This window comes from Sorex fumeus, unplaced genomic scaffold (genome assembly GCF_029834395.1).
Source record: "Sorex fumeus unplaced genomic scaffold, SorFum_2.1 ptg000005l, whole genome shotgun sequence".
Lineage (NCBI taxonomy): Eukaryota > Metazoa > Chordata > Mammalia > Eulipotyphla > Soricidae > Sorex > Sorex fumeus.
This window is the reverse complement of record NW_026606062.1, coordinates 8,544,650-8,559,632: the sequence shown is the minus strand read 5'-3', so window position 1 is coordinate 8,559,632 and position 14,983 is coordinate 8,544,650. Positions and strand designations below refer to the sequence as shown.

The following is a 14,983-nucleotide window of genomic DNA, read 5'->3' as shown; positions in this document are numbered from 1 at the left end:
AGGAACATTCACCAAGCTGGATCCTAGCACCCAAACAAAAAATATGGGGGTGCCAGGAACCCAAGCCCTCAAAACTTGGGTTTCCAACGTGCACAGCTACAACTTCTGAGCTAATTCCTGGCTGACTTTTTCTTTCTTTTTTTTTTTTTTGAGCACAGCGGTAGGGTGTTTGTCTTGTGCGCAGTCAGCCCGGCCCAGCCAGGTTCGATTCCTCCGCCCCTCTCGGAGAGCCTGGCAAGCTACCGAGAGTATTCAGTATGCCAAACACAGTAACAACCAATCTCACAATGGAGACGTTACTGGGCCCGCTCCAGCAAATCGATGAACAATGGGAGGACAGTGTTTGTTTGTTTGTTTGGTGACAGTTTCTTTGAGGGGGAGAGCCATACCTGGCGAGTGCCTTACACGCTGTGCTATCTCGTTAGTCCCCGATAACGCTTTTTTTTTTCCACTTTTGGGTCATACCTAGTGATGCTCAGGGGTTGCTCCTGGCTCTGAACTCAGGAATCACTCCTGGTGATGCTCAGGGGACCATGAGATGGGATGCCAGAGATTGAACCTGGACCGACCGAATACAAGGCAAATGCCCTACGCACTGGACTATCTCTGCAGCCCCCCTCCTCCAATTCTTTTTAATCTTACGTTTGCTTTCTGACCTCAGTGACATTCAACTAGGAATCCACAAGATGCAGGAAAATCATCCACACACTTGGAAAGTGATTGGTGCATTTCTTTTTGTTGTTTTTGTTGTTCCTTTTGGGTCAAACCCGGTGAGGCACAGGGGTTCCTCCTGGCTTTGCACTCAGGAATTACTCCCAGTGCTGCTGGGGGGACCATATGGATACTGGGAATCGAACCTGGGTCCGCCGCGTGCAAGGCAAACGCACTACCTGCTATGCTATTGCTTCAGCCACATTTGGTGCATTTTGGATGTGTCAGAAACCCCCCAACCCCTTCAAATTCTCAAGGGAAGTTAGGAAGACAAAACTGTCTTTATTCACAGATGTTACGACTGTCCACGTAGGAAAGCCCAAGGAAGCTACGAACAAATAGAATGGAAGCTGGAGGTGGGCGTGGCTTTGTGTTGAATAATAGTGCAGGGCCCAGGAGGTGATGTAAGGGGCCAGCACGGGCTTTGTGGGCAGGACGCCTGGACACCAGCGAAGCCCAGCTTGGCAGGGGCTGGCCTCCTCTCTGGCCAGTACTCCGAGCCTACGAGCACCTCTGCTCGCCACCGGGTGACACCCCACGTGTTTCTCCACCCAGCTGTGGGTCCCTCAGGAGCCCGTGGTGGTCCTAGTTGAGAACACTGGCTGGACAGAACAAAAACCCGGCACCCCCACATCCGGCTGTCGACGTTCCGAGTAGCTCTGGCCTCTGTTTCCCCAGACTGGAGCCAGCCCCAGTGCCCTTGGGCAAGTTGTCAGATGACCAAGCCTGGGTGCCGAGCACACTGACCTGCAGCTCGGTCATGGGAGAAGTGAATGAATGCTGGTGGGGCCGGCAGGGAGGACTCTGGGTGGAAGACCACATAGGGACCTCACGCACAGGGTGTCCTGAGCAAGATAAAGCCATGGCGACTGAGAGGACTGGGACTGGGGTAGGGGCTGGGTGGGGAGGGTCTCCCGGGGGACGCTTTGTTTGGGACCTAGCTGTGTCGGGTCACAGGAAGCTGCACCTGATTTACACTCATTTTTTAAAAAACCACTGTTGGGGTCTGGAGTGATAGCACAGTGGGGAGGGCAGGTTCAATTCCCAGTATCCCATATGGTTCCCCGAGCACCGCCAGAAGTAATTCCTGAGTACATGAGCCAGGAGTGACCCTTGAGCACCGCTGGGTGTGACCCAAAAAGCAAAAGCAAAAAACAAAAAAAACAAAAAAAAAACCACTGTTGGTGTACGTTAACTTAAATAGGGAAACATTGTGGAGTGCAGACGGCTGAGGTGTCCTGCATGCAGGGAACCCCGAGTGTCATCCCTGGAAGCCCACCCTGACAGTAAATTCCCCATAGTCACGGGGAGACGGAGTCAGCATGAGGAGCTCCGGGGGGCCGCTGGAGCTTGAATTGTTCTGGAACTGCTCTAAGGAGGTTGTTTCTGGCCCCCCCTTGGGCATCGTCCTCAGCCCATGCTGGTCTCTCCTGGCTCTGTCCCTCAATGTCCCAAGTGCCGTGTCCTCTGCTTCGTCCTGGTCTCTTGCTGCTGCTCTGGGGTCTCTGCTCGTGTTGTGGCCCAACCCTGGGATTTGGGGCGAAGTTTGCTGCTCCCCCCACCCCGTCCCCCTGGGTGTCGGTGATGGAGAGTGAGAGACTGGGGGCCGAAAACGGGACAGTGGGGAGGCACTTGCCAGCCTAGACTGGGTCCCCAGCATCATCAGAGGTGCCCCGGTGAGGTTTGGTCCTGAACACCAGCAGGTATGACTGGGGGAGGGGTGGGGGGGGGGGAGAGAGAGAGAGAGAGAGAGAGAGAGAGACTGCATTCGTGGGGTGTGAGGATGCCCTTCAAGAGGAAACTGGCTGATTTGTGTTAAGTGTTTCCTCTTTTCCCACTAAACCTTTTTCATCACTTCCGTGCCGTGAATGACCCAGTGAAATGATGACTGTGTGCCCGGCCCACACGGAAAGCGTGGTTCCCCAAACACCACAGTGCAGCCTGGGGACCCCCAACCCCCTACGCTAGCCTCACCCATCAGGCTTGCAGGCTCACCCAGCACCTCCAGGAGTGACCCCGACCGTTCCCAGCACTGCTGGGGAGACCCCCAAAATGGAAATGAAAATGTGAAGGGAACAGAGCACGGCGCCGGGAGGAGGGGAGACCTCGTCGCTGGCCCGAGCCACAAAGCCATGGGCCCCTCTTTGCCTCCAGATCAAACACAGATAGCTCCGTGAGCCTGGGGGAGACATACATGGAATCCAGACCCGCGAGGAGAACAGAGATGGGGGCCCAGGAGGCCACTCACGTGGGAACTGCACATCCCCCGAGGTCCATCCCCCAGGTCCACTGGCATGGCCCCCAAAGCAAAAAGAAACACGCAGGCAAGCAGACGCTGCTGGCCGAGTTGTCTCTACTTTTGATGGAATGGCCGGAGAGCGCCCTGACCTCCAGAGAGGTGGGGTAAGGCCGACCGAAGGCTTCTTTCTGGAACGTCGAAGAACGTTTCCTGCGGAGCCAGAGCCATAGTCCAGAGGGTTAGCGTGCCTTGCCCACTGCAGTCCCTGGCATCCCATGCGGCTCCTGGGCCCCACCAGGCAGAATTCCTCAGTGCAGAGCCGGGGGTCACCCTGAGCAGCCGCTGGGTGTGCCCCCAAAGCAAAAACAAACCAACTCAAGGAAGAGTTCATGTTACGCTAATAGAAGCAAGATGCCGGGCGTGGTGTAAGGCTGTCGCTCTGGAAACTCTCTCTCACCTTATTTATATGTACAGTCAGGAGGGAGGTGGGGGTTTTTTGGGTTTGTAACTCAGGAATTACTCCTGTCGAAGCTCAGGGGACTATGTCTTAAAGACATAGACTTGTTCAAGGCTGTTTCAATTCCTAGAAGTGTATCTCGTGTGTGTGTGTGTGTGTGTGCAAAAAGAAACATTTTTTTTCCTTTTTGAGTCACACCCGGCGATACTCAGGAATTACTCCTGGCTCTGGACTCAGAAATCACTCCTGGCAGTGCTCGGGGGACCATGTGGGATGCTGGGAATCGAACCCTGGTCGGCTGTGTGCAAGGCAAACACCCTCCCCGGTGTACTATCGCTCCAGCCCCACAAGATACTTTTTTTAAAAATTTTTATTAGTGAAACAGTGCATGAGGTACAGTTATAGACTTATAAATTTTTGTGCTTGGGTTTCAGTTATACAGTGATCAAGTACCCATCCCTCCACCAGCGCCCATCCTCCACCACCACGGGTCCCAGCATCCCTCCCACTCCCCCATCCCCCCATCCCAAACTGCCTCTGTGGCAGGGCATTCCCTTTTGTTCTCTCTCTCCTTTTGGGTCCTGTGGTTTGCAAGAGAGGCAATGAGTGGCAATCATGTTCGGTCTATAGTCTACTTTCAGCATGCTTCTCCCACCCTGGGAGGATCCTCCCAACACCCTTTACTTGGTGCTCCCTTCTCTATCTGAGCTGCCTTTACCCCTAGCGTGTGCGGCTGGCCTCCAAGCCATGGAGTGAACCTCCCGGTCTTTACCACAAGATACTTTTTATTGAGTGAAATTTCCTTAGAAAGATGTGTGGGGTAAGAAAGAAATCCGTGTTTAAGAGAGAGCACGGGCTTCTCCAGAGTGGGAAGGCAAGCAGGGAGAGCTTGGGCTCGGGAGAGGCCTCTGAGAAATATCTCGGCCAAAATCCTCAGAGACGCGCGCCAGTGTTAGCAGCTGAGGATGTTCAGTGCAGCAAAAATTAGAAGTCTCGGGGGAGAAGGGAGCCCTGTGTCCACAAGGATGGGGGATGGTGTGGTGAAATCTTATTCCACTGGCCGCAGATGCAAGCATCAAGAAACACTTCCGGGGGCTGGAGCCATAGCACAGCAGGGAGGGCATTTGCCTTGTACGCGGCCGACCCGGGTTCAATTCCCAGCATCCCACATGGTCCCCTGAGCACCGCCAGGAGTAATTCCTGAGTGCATGAGCTAGGAGTAGCCCCTGAGCATTGCCGGGTGTGACCCAAAAAAAAGAAAAAAAAAGAAAAAAACACTTCCTAAGGCTTAGTGCAAGCATTTAGAAACATCTCCTTGACATTGGGACACTTCCAATGTCAAGAGAGACATTGCACATGGCCAACCTGGGTTCAATCCCCGGCATCATCCCATGTGGTTCCCTGAGCGGTCCAGAGCTAGGCGGAAGCCCTGAGCATCGCCAAAATATAAAACAAACTTTTATAAATATACAAACAAAGCTCATTTCCCAAGGGGGACCTCGGGAAAGAGGGTGTCTGCAGAATGGGGGCTGGACCGTACCATCTTTTATGGCGTGGGCTTAGGATAGAATTCGGTTCCTTTATATTATTTTGATGGCCCAAGTAACGCCCTCTGAGCATCTTCGGTGAGGCCCGTGCGCACCGCGGCTTCCAGGCCGGCTTCCCGTGTTTGCGCTCTGAGCTGAGTGTGCGTTTCTGGCGGCAGGGGCCCCGCTGCCGTTTTCGTCCTTAGCGTTGATGTTTCGGAGCAGCAACTTCTGCCTCCCCTGCTCTTCGTGGTACTCACCCGAGCCAGACGGGCACACCACGCTGCCAGCTTGCTCTGCTGTCGGAGCGTCTGTCTCTGTGTCCCTCCCAGAGCAGTCTGTCGGCAGGCGCCGCGCCCACGCCAGACCCCCCAAGTGAGCGCCTTCTGGGGGGCCCTGCTCTGTTATTGAGGCGTCAGGAGTCAGGGCCCGGCGGCGTCTGTGCGCCTCCTTCCCGGGGTCCGGGAAAGTGTGTGCTGAGCTATCACGGGGCTTTGCTTAGCTGCTGTTTTCCTTCCTTCTCTCCAAGCTCTTGGGGGGCAACCTCTCTCGGGGGGGGATGGTTTGGGAACCCACTGTTTGAGGTTAAACTTCCATTCAGATCCCGTGGTTGGGAGGGGGCTGTGAGTAGGGGGGTGGGGTTCCCCTGTAAGGGGTGGGATGCAGAATTGCCCAAGAGGAAGACTTAGAAGCGCAGAGGCTGGACCAGGGCTAAGGAAGAGGCCTCTGTTGTGGCCACTGGCACCCAGCTGACCTGCCACCCCTCCTGCGGGCAGACTGTGTCCCCTGCAACGCCAGGGCCGGGCACGGGGAGAAAAAACAGGGCTCGGCCATCCTTGCCAGGAACAGAGCTGGGGAGGCTCAAGGAGGGGACTGAGCGTGTCCAGGGACAGGGGGACAGGGCCCCAGTGGGACCTTGGCTTCCTGCCTCTGGGGACGAGGAGTGGGGGGCCCAGGTCTTCCAGTACAGCCTCACCTCAAATCTGTGCAGTGTCTTCAACCAAGCGGCTATCCGGCCTCTGAAACCCAGCTTTATTTTTTGTTGTGTTTTGGCCCCGTTTTCACAACTCTGAATTTAAGTCATGATCACGATCACGATCATCCGAGCAGGCCCTAGTAACGTCTCCTTCATCCTAGCCCTGAGATTTTTTTTTAAAAAGTGCCATCTTCAAGGCTCTTTCAGGGTTAGGAGAATGAGACCCATCATTGTTACTGGTATTTGGCATATTGGGTACGCCACGGGGAGTTTGCCAGACTCTGCCCTGTGGGCAGGTTACGTTCAATAGCCTGCCAGTTTGTCCAAAGTAGGAATGAGATTATAAGATGTCGCGCGGCCGCATTCGCTTCTGGTAGCTGGATTTTATATTGAATTTAAGTGGACTTTTATTTCCCCCTCTCCCCAAAAGAAAATTCTCCATCTTAGAGAGAAGTCACATGGGGTCTTTACTATGCTGCACCTCCATAGGACACACGTGTCCTGGCCAGCCCCGTGGACTCAGATCCTAGACTCCTGGGGATAAATGTTAACAATCCCGCAGATTGTTTGGAAGGAAACCCAAGAGGAGGGCTTTGCTTTCTGATTCAGGGGGGACAGTTGCCATCACCGCACATAGCACCCGGGTCCTGGGGTGTGGAGTCACCAATCACGAGCCTTTCCTATTGAACGAAGTGGCAGTTCAGCATTGATTGATTTTTTTTTTTTAAATTGATTCGGTATGGCTTTGGGGAATCACACCCGGCGATGCTCAGGGGTTACTCCTGGCCCTGCACTCAGGAACTACTCCTGGTGTTGCTCGGAGGACCCTATGGGGATACCAGGGATCGAACCCGGGTCGGCTGCGTGCAAGGCACACACTCTCCCTGCTGTACTATCACTCTGGCCCCACATTTATTGGTTTTAAAAGGGATCTTTAAATAACTAATTTATGCACATGATGTAAAGTTCCAGCAAAGCAGACAGATTTACAGTGGGGAAAATGTTCTTCTGGATCAGTGATCCAGTTTCCAAATCAGACAAATGCTCTGTGTGTGTGTGTGTGTGTGTGTGTGTCTGTATCTGTGTGTGTCTGTGTGTATGTGTGTCGGTGTCTGTGTGTCTGTGTGTGTCTACGTGTGTCTGTGTGTCTACGTGTGTCTGTGTGTCTAGGTGTGTCTGTGTGTATGTGTCTGTGTGTGTCTGTGCGTGTGACACAAACTGGACTGTCCCTGGCGACAGATCCTTCTACCCGTCCCCCTAGAGGTCTCTGTTCTCTTTTCCTTCTTCCCTTTCTATCAGCCCTGTGGGGCCTCCTGGTTGGGAGCGGCCCCTGGTGTGTTTCCAGCTCCCTTGGGGCTGGAAACGAAATCTACACAGAACAGGGTAGCAGCGGTCTAGTGGAATGCCTGGACTCAAGGGGACGTTTTGTTTTGTTGGGGGGCCACACCCAGCAGTACTCAGGGTTTATTCCCAGTTCTGTGCTCAGGGATCACTCCTGGCGGGCTTGGGCAACCGTATCGAGTGCTGGGGATGGAATTTTGACCAATGCATGCAAGCCCAGTGCAAGGCCGCCTGTGTTTGCTTTGACTTCATACCTACTTCAGTCTGCATCTTGTTCTAGCCATTGGGAGAAGCGGGATGTGACTCAGGCGCAGGGCACGCACTCTGCGTTGTGTATCTCACTGTGACATTGCTAAAGTCCCTGTCGGAGGCGCCACCGTGCTGGCTGGGCTGCCGTGTTACTGTCAGGCTCACTGAGTTGGGGTGCGGGGGCGGAGGGTGTGCACAACTTTCCCGTGAGGTCTGCCGTGATCTCACTGGGCTGACAGTTGTGAAATTTGGAGGGGTCCCGTGGCCACTGTGTATTCAAAAAATGAAGACAAGCCACGGCACTCTCGCCGCCTTTGTTTGGTGGTCTCAGGCCGCTTCCCCCACCAATGACAGTGGGTGGACAAAAGAGGAAATGGGGGCCAGGCTGACTGGCGATCAGTTTATTTCAATCTCAGTTCTCCAACCCTGTCCATCCTTTTTTTTTCCCGCTTTTTTGGGTCACACCTGGCGTTGCACAGGGGTTACTCCTGGCTCTTGCACTCAGGAATCACTCCTGGCGGTACTTGGGGGACCAAATGGGATACTGGAAATTGAACCCGGGTCAGCCACGTGCAAGGCAAACACCCTACCTGCTGCGCAATCACTCCAGCCCCTACCCTGCCCATTCTTACAGCCCGAGTTATATCCCCAAATCCTGAAGAGTCGGGGTAGCAGTTACACATAGCTGTGATCATACAATCAACAGATGTAAAGGCCTTCCCTCGGGGAAGCTTCTCCTGGGACAGATTCTCATCCAGCAAGGTGATGCGCCTAAGGGTGAAATACCATCTAGGGGTGCGTTTCTCCTTTCCTTAGTTCAACAACCACTTATTCATCTTAATTCTACTTCTTAATAAAATTAGTCATTTTGTACGGACACAGTAAGAGATACATTAAGCTTATAGAATGGCTCTCCTGGGGGAATCTCGCTATAGATCTCAGGCTACAGTGCTCAGGCCAGATTAATCTTTCCTAAAAAAGAAAAAAAAAAGGTGCTGGAGAGATAGCACCACGGGTAGGGCATTTGCCATGCACGCGGCCAACCCGGGTTCGATTCCCAGCATCCCATATGGTCCCCTGAGCACCGCCAGGGGTGATTCCTGAGTGCAGAGCCAAGAGGAACCCCTGTGCATTGCCGGGTGTGACCCAAAAAGAAAAAAAAATCTTTCCTAACCCTAGCAGGGTCCTAATCCAGTTGTTCTTCTTGGATCATGACAGAATTTGTCCATGACCGTGCTCTCAACTTATAGCTAAGTATTATAGCGCTTGGTCTGGCCTGTTTTGATGCCAGGGTAGTTCACAGCTTGCCTCGGGTCCATCCAGTCTCTCATCGGGACCCTGCTTTTGGGGTGCTAAGATCTAAGGGCAGCTGAGGCATAAGTCGAGAAAATAGACACCCAGGAGTGAATATATTCAGATTCAGTTAACTCCCAAGTCACAAAAGCATAGTATTAATTGTGTCCATACAAAAAGGACATTGCTCTGAAGAAAACTATACAGAAGGACATAAGGGAAGGAGAAAAGCAGTCTTTTACTTCATTTCATTTTCATTTCATCATCCTGTTACTCGTCGATTGCCTTGAGCAGGCCCCAGTAACGTCTCTTTCATCCTAGCCCTGAGATTATATTCAAGGCTCTTTAGGAGAATGAGACCTGCTGCGCGACATCTTATCAGGACATCTTTTTTATGACATCTTATTATCTCATTCCTACTTTGGACAAACTTGCAGGCTATCGAATGTAGCCTGCCCACAGGGCAGAGTCTGGCAAACTCCCCGTGGCGGACCAAATATGCCAAATACCAGTAACAATGGCGGGTCTCAGTCTTTTACTTACAAGTACAAAATCAGAGATTTCTGAGGAATTTGATTTTACAACTCACAGGCACTGCTTTGGGAATAAAGGTGATTAACCGGTTGGGGAATGCAGAGCACAGAGAAGAGGTTAAAAATAAACACAAAAATAAACACAGAGGAATGAGAGGGCCTCGGGAGCACTGTGCTGGGTGTCACTGTCACTGTAGCACTGTCCTCCCGTTGTTCATCGATTTGCTCGAGCGGGCCCAGTAACGTCTCCATTGTGAGACTTGTTGTTACTGTGTTTGGCATATCGAATCCGTCACGGGGAGCTGGGTGTAACCCAATAAAAACCTAAGCTCCCTGCAACCAGGGAGAAACGCCAAAGCAATGTTATCCTATAGCCACATGCGGTCCAAGCGCTATAGTTCTGGAAGAACTTGAGGGCTTGGCCGTTCGATGAGGCTCAGTTGTGGGCTGGGCGTGGGGTATGGCCGGGGGCTGCTGGGCCTTCGGGCCCGGGCGCATCTGCCCGCCCCCACTCCAAGGAGGCCCCAGAGTCACAGCCCGTGCCCTTCTGAGATTCGGGGGCGTCGTGTTCTCTGGGCGATCACTTTTGGAGCTGGACCCATCAAAATGATTTTAAAATGAAAACATGAGATCAAGCTAAAGCAAATGCATCATCGATGGAGAATCAACCATCTTTGGGGGCAGAGAGTGAGGGGTGCGGGCGCTGGCCTGGCATGCTGCCACCCTGCTCCAACCCTGGCACCGCAGGGTCCCCTGAGCCCCGCGGGGTGACATGCAGAGTCCAAGCCACTCGGAACCCTCAGCCATCACGCTGGACCATCTGGTCCACTGGCCGAGAATGCGGGGTGACCCCTGGACCCTGGAGCACTGTTTCGGAGGGTTTCTGGGTGTGTCCTGAGCACAGAGCCATCCCGCCTTGTTCCTCTCAGCAGCTACCCAGCCAGCTTACCCCCACCCTGGCACCCCCATGCTGAGCTCCTGGAAGCCTCAGACTCTTGCAGCCGGCCCATGTCGGGGGTTCCTCATGGGTTCTGGGCAGGGATCCACAGAGCTGGGCGGGGAGTCAGCCCAGGGGGCACAGACGGGGTGTGGCGGCGCTGCTGGCTGGGGTCTGCCACTGGAAATCTCTGGACTCTTACTGAAGATGGGCCAGGAAGCAGCTGGCCCCTGCTGGGCCCTCCTGGGACCCTCTGAAATGCTGTTGATGGAGTGAATGAACCTAGGGCGCCCGGGGAGGGCAGGGATGCTCTGGCCAGGCAGCTCAGGAAGCACCTGAGCCCCGTGACTGGGGTCTGGGATAGCATCTCCAACAGGTTTGGAGCTCACGTGCCCCATCCCACCTCTTCCCCTCTGCACCCACACTGGTACCCCCGGAGCAGCCGGCCTTTTTTTTTTCAGACCCAGGCTCTCAGCCTGGACCCCCTGGGCAGGGCCTCCCTCCTGAGCCTCCGGGTAAGGGGAGTCAGGGCAGCCTCTGGCAGTGTGGCAGCGCCAGACAGCAGACAGGAGCCCAGCGCAGGGAAACTGAGGCCCAGCTGCACTCACAGAGATCTGACTGGCCACACGGCCGTGCCCTCTGAATCTCAGAAGGGCCCGGGCTGTGAACTCTGGGGCCTTCTTGGAGTGGGGGCGGGCAGATGCGCCCGGGCCCGAAGGCCCAGCAGCCCCCGGCCATATCCCACGCCCAGCCCACAACTGAGCCTCATCGAATGGCCAAGCCCTCAAGTTCTTCCAGAACTATAGCGCTTGGACCGCATGTGCCCCTCAGCTGCCTTTCGTGGGTGCCCACAACACCCATGCAGGGTGCCAGGCTGGCCCTGGAGGATTGTCCCAGGCGACAGTGGGCTCCTTGCCACGGCCACGGGACAGCAGGAGGCCAGAGAGCAGCCAGAGAGGATGATCGGTGCAGACCAGCCTCGGGAACCAAGTGCAGGGTCCGAGCAGCACCAAGATGAGCGGCGGAGGATGTAAGGGTCACCAGGACATGGGCTGCTCTCCCTACACATGTGTGCACCCACACAGACATACGCACGCCCGTCGCCCTCCCATGTGCATTCACATACGCTCACATACATCACACACACACACATACACACGAACATTCCGTACTCATATACACACACCGTACAGCCACACACATCACACACACACACTTACACACTCACATGCATCACACGCACACAAATATCCACACTCATGTACTTGCACTGTACAGTCACATACATCACACACACACACTTATGAACACCTCACACCCATATACACGCACTGTATAGCCACGCATCACACACCTCACACATACACTATGTATACTCACATGCGCTCACATACCTCACACACCCTCATGTACATGCACTCATACACACTGTACACTTAGATACACATATACTCACACACATACACAAATACGCACTCACAAATTCACACATTCATCATATACCCACATATTCACACACATATATTCACACTGACAACACGCTCATGCACACACACACTCGCACTTGTACAGACTCACATACATGCTCACATGCACACAGACAGACATCATGCACCTGTTTACCTGGCCTTACACTCCCACACGGACTCCCACATACTCCCACAAAAACTTTCCCACCCGAGCGCACACGGCCTTCCCGGGCTGCTCGTCACGCCCCTCCCCTGTCTGATGTGTCCCCTCAGCCGCTCCTCCACTGCCCCGCACACCTGCCTGGCCGCCGAGGGTCTGTCTCGCTGACCCTGGGGGGGTCCCTCGACCCGTGCACTGCAAGCGTCTGTGGGTAAACAAGTGACTGAGTGAACAGAGGACGGAGGGAGTGAGTGAGGGAGTGAATGAATAAATGGAAAGGGAGCAGGAGAAGGAAAAAGGCAGTGAAAGAGTGAGTAAACGAGTATGTGAATGAATGAGTCGAGTGAGTAAGAAGGTAAGTGAATGAAGGACTCCGAGTGAATGAATGAAGGGTTGTGAGTGAATGAATGAGTGAATGAATCATTGGGTGAGGGAGTGGAGAAATGTGAGTGAAAGAGTTAAGGTGAAGAGAGGGAATAAGTGATTGAGTGAAGGAATGAATAGAGGAATGTGAAAACGAACAAGTGAAAGCGCGTGAGTGAAGAAACGAAGGACTGAGACGGAAGGAACGTGAGGAAAATAGAGCAAATGAAGGAGAGTCAGTGAAAAGGGAGGAACGAGTGAAGGAAAGGATGAATGAGTGTAAGAGTGAGTGAGTGGGAGGGAGGCGGAGTGAGACCAGAAGGCCTCGACCCTCAGCCCCGCCAAGCCTGACTAACAGGGTGTTGGTGAGGGGGAGACACCCACGTGGACGTGGCCAACGGTTTGACGCAGACGCGCAGATCGGCCGCGGGCGCTGGGCTCCGGGTGACTCATGGCCACTCCTGGGAAGAGGGGCTGCCAGCGGCAGTGAGTCAGGCCAGCAGGAAGGCCAGCCCGCCTCTGCCCAGCTGCCCGCTGCCCCAGCCAGCCCAGCCCTTCAGCGAGTGTGGGGGCGACAGGTGTCACTCAGGGAGCACAGGGAACAAACCCCTCCTGGCAGCACCTCAGGCCTGGCCTGGCCCTGGGCCACACACCCACCTGGGTCTCAGTGGTCGTTTTTTTTGTTTGTTTGTTTGCTTGTTTGTTTAAATTTTTATTAGTGAAACACCATGAGGTACAGTTGTAGACTTACAAATTTTTGTGCTTGGGTTTCAGTTATACAATGATCCAGTACCCATCCCTTCACCAGTGCCCATTCTCCATCATTTACATTTTTTTTTAAATTTTTGTTAGTGAAATACCATGAGGTACAGTTGTAGATTTACAAATTTTTGTGCTTGGGTTTCAATTGCACAATGATCAAACACCCACCCCTCCACCAGTGCCCATTTCCCACCACCACGGGTCCCAGTATCCCTCCCACCCTCATTGGTCTTTTGGAGAGATGTCACAGCCTGACGTTTCCTTCAGAAACTCACAGTTAACTGCAGGAGGCATTGGAGCTCTTCTCGGGACACTGGGGTGTCTGTCACCCCGCAGCGGCAGAACAAAGGGGCCACCACCGTGCCCTGAGGCTGCTCGGTGGAGCTTTGGGTTTTTTGGGGGGCAGGGGGCACCAAGGCGATGTTATTTCTGGGGAGGGGAGGGGCTTGGGGGTGCAGGGTCACTCCGTGCTGTACCCAGGCAAGGCCGAGCCAGTCGTGTAGCCTTGCAGGTTTATTTATTTATTTATTTATTTATTTTTGCTTTTTGGATCACACCTGGCGATGCTCAGGGGTTACTCCTGGCTTTGCGCTCAGGAATTACTCCTGGCAGTGCTCAGGGATGCTGGGAATCGAACCTGGGTCGGCCGCGTGCAAGGCAAACGCCCTACCCGCTGTGCTATTGCTCCAGCCCCGGCCTTGCAGGTTTAAGTTGGGGGCTGCGGCTTGGGGACAGCAGAGACACCTTGGGCCACTGCGGGCCTCCCTGTCACCATCTGGAGGGCCCATGTGAGGGCTCTCCTGCGGGGGGTTCTGGAAGCAGCCGGCCATGGCGGGGTGCAGGAGCCATCCTCCCGGCTGTCCTGGGGAGCCCCCCACACTGTCCCCCGTTGGCCACTGGCCCCGCATGCTCCACTATGCTGGGGGGTGGGGAGACTGAGCCTCCCCCCCACTCCCCAAGCGCTATTTGGGAATTCAGCCCAATTAGACCAAGCGGGAAATTCCAAGGAATGAGATTCCTTGACTCCTGTGGGCTCAGAGACTGTCATTGTCCTCCCGTTGTTCACCGATTTTCTCGAGCGGTCCCAGTAACGTCTCCATTGTGAGACTTTGTTGTTACTTTGTGAGACATGTTGGCATGTCGAATACATCACAGGGAGCTTGCCAGGCTTTGCTGTGCGGGCGAGATACTCTTGGTAGCTTGCCGGACTCTCCGAGAGGGGCGGAGGAATTGAACCCGGCTCAGTCGGGCCAGCTGCACGCAAGGCAAACACCCTGCTGTTGTGCTATCGCTCCAGCCCTAACCTCCAAATTCCGAGCTCCCAGCACAGGCAAATTGTTCGACTTCCACATGCGTGTCCAAGAGCACATGTGCAAAGCAAGAAGCGGGCTCAAAGAACGTGTCATTAGCTAGCCATCAGCCGCAGAAAGTGTACCCGGCCACAGTGGCCCCACAGTCACAGAGTGGGGCCCCGCCACCGCTCAGTCCCCCGATTCTTGGCTGTGTATGGAGTCATGTCTTTTTTTGTTTGGGGCCACACCTGGCATACTCAGGGCTGACTCCTGCCTCTGCACTCAGCAGTCACTCCTGAGTCATTCCTGAGGAGCTTATGGGACGCCGGGCATCGAACCCAGGTTGGCTGTGTGCATGGCAAACACCTTACCCACTATGCTATCACTTAGGCCCCCGTACACTCTTTTTTTTGGGGGGGGGTGGGGAGCCACACCTGGCGATGCACTGGGGTGGTTACTCCTGGCTCTGCACTCAGAAATTATCCCTGGCGGTGCTCAGGGGACCATATGGGATGCTGGGAAGTGAACCCGGGTCGGCTGCGTGCAAGGCAAATGCCCTTCCCACTCTACTATCGCTCCAGCCCCTACACTTCATTTTTATATCTTCAGGTTAAAGGGTAAAAATAAGAGTCAGGACTGGGTTGTGACTCAGAAGCAAAGTGCCCCACTCGCGGA

The 14,983-nt window shown here is 54.3% G+C and overlaps 1 protein-coding gene across 1 annotated transcript in view; it reads left to right on the top strand.

Moving 5' to 3' along the window:
- The window catches only part of NGEF (neuronal guanine nucleotide exchange factor), a 37,603-nt gene that overhangs the window by 13,925 nt on the left and 8,695 nt on the right, over window positions 1–14,983 (top strand). The window lies entirely within an intron of this gene.